Genomic DNA, 1,464 nt, shown 5'->3' on the forward strand with positions numbered 1-1,464 from the left:
TATACAACATAATCTGAACGAAATACTAGAAAATATAAAATACAATAAATCAGCGAAAAGAAATGCTATAAAAGGAAAACTAAGATCCACTAACTAAGCTTCAGCTTCTTCTGGTACACCGTCTTCAAGATACTCCTGCGAAGAATCCTCTGGCTCATATACGACTCCGAACTGGACCTGTCCGTCTCCTAAATCTGACGTACACCAGAGAAAAACAGGTGTACGTCAGCGTGTGCGTGACACACGGCAAGATCCCACAGAGAGAAATAGGAACGATCGAACGACCAAAGCAAAAATAGTGATAATAATAATAATAACTTGCAAATGAATTACTAATAATCTAAATGCAATCTATCACCGGAATAAAATCATCAGAAGAATCTAAGAAAACCATCCAAGTGTCAAGATCACGCAGCTAGCCAACATGGTAATCATCCAAGTATCCAAATCACACAATTAGATGGAATTAATACTTAATTATCTATAACTTGAGACGTAGTACGTCGAGCGAAATAATCCAAACAAGGAAACCCTCATATATATACCTTATGTCTCAAATTGTAGATAATTAATTATTAATCCCGATCTATGTATGATCAGAATACAACTAGTCTACATCTCACAAAACTAACAAAGTCCATCATAAGACACGCAAGCATATTATTCTTGTTTTACATGTTATTTGAATTGGGGAAGAATATTTTCATATATATAATCGGGTCCCCGTAAAGTCGTCCGGGGGCCACCCTCAAGTCAAATCTGGCTCTCCGGCCCAAGTATATATATAACTCACAATATCAAGAAAGCGCATATGCCCGTTTATATAAATGTTATATTCTTCGTCCAATTCCCCTTTTATATCCCCATGTTTGTCAGTTTAATTAAGTAACTGTACATGAAATATTGTGCACTACCACGGAGTTACCGTGGAACGACTTTTGTAAAAACTATGAAAAATAACCGTGACCCGTAACATGTCCGATCAAGGGTGCATCGTCTAGTCGATACTATAGTAGTAATAAACAAGGAAACCTTATACCGAAATATCGATATCAAGGGTACAGCCATGCTTGAAAGCACGCTTATAAATCATACTTTTAACAGAAGTCGTCTTCATGTACAGTCTCTTCTATTGGATAACTAGGTGATAAAACACAAGCTTTCACACAACCATTCATGTCAACCAATCCCACGCAGGTAATCACAATATACACTATAGCTAATCATATCACAGTCTAATCTACGCGATCAATTAATAACGGATATAAATAATGAAATAACAAGTCAAGGGAAAACGGGATCTTGCATATACTTAATTAACAGTATATCAAAATTGTAAAGGCGAGTCAAAGAGAAGTGAGATCTTGCATATACTTAATTAACAGTATATCAAAAATAGTAAAGACAAGACCAAGGATGTGAGATCTTGCCTACGAGACCGTGGGGTCTGACGACGAGACGGCG

The sequence above is a fragment of the Asparagus officinalis genome, chromosome 7, assembly GCF_001876935.1.
Source record: "Asparagus officinalis chromosome 7, Aspof.V1, whole genome shotgun sequence".
Lineage (NCBI taxonomy): Eukaryota > Viridiplantae > Streptophyta > Magnoliopsida > Asparagales > Asparagaceae > Asparagus > Asparagus officinalis.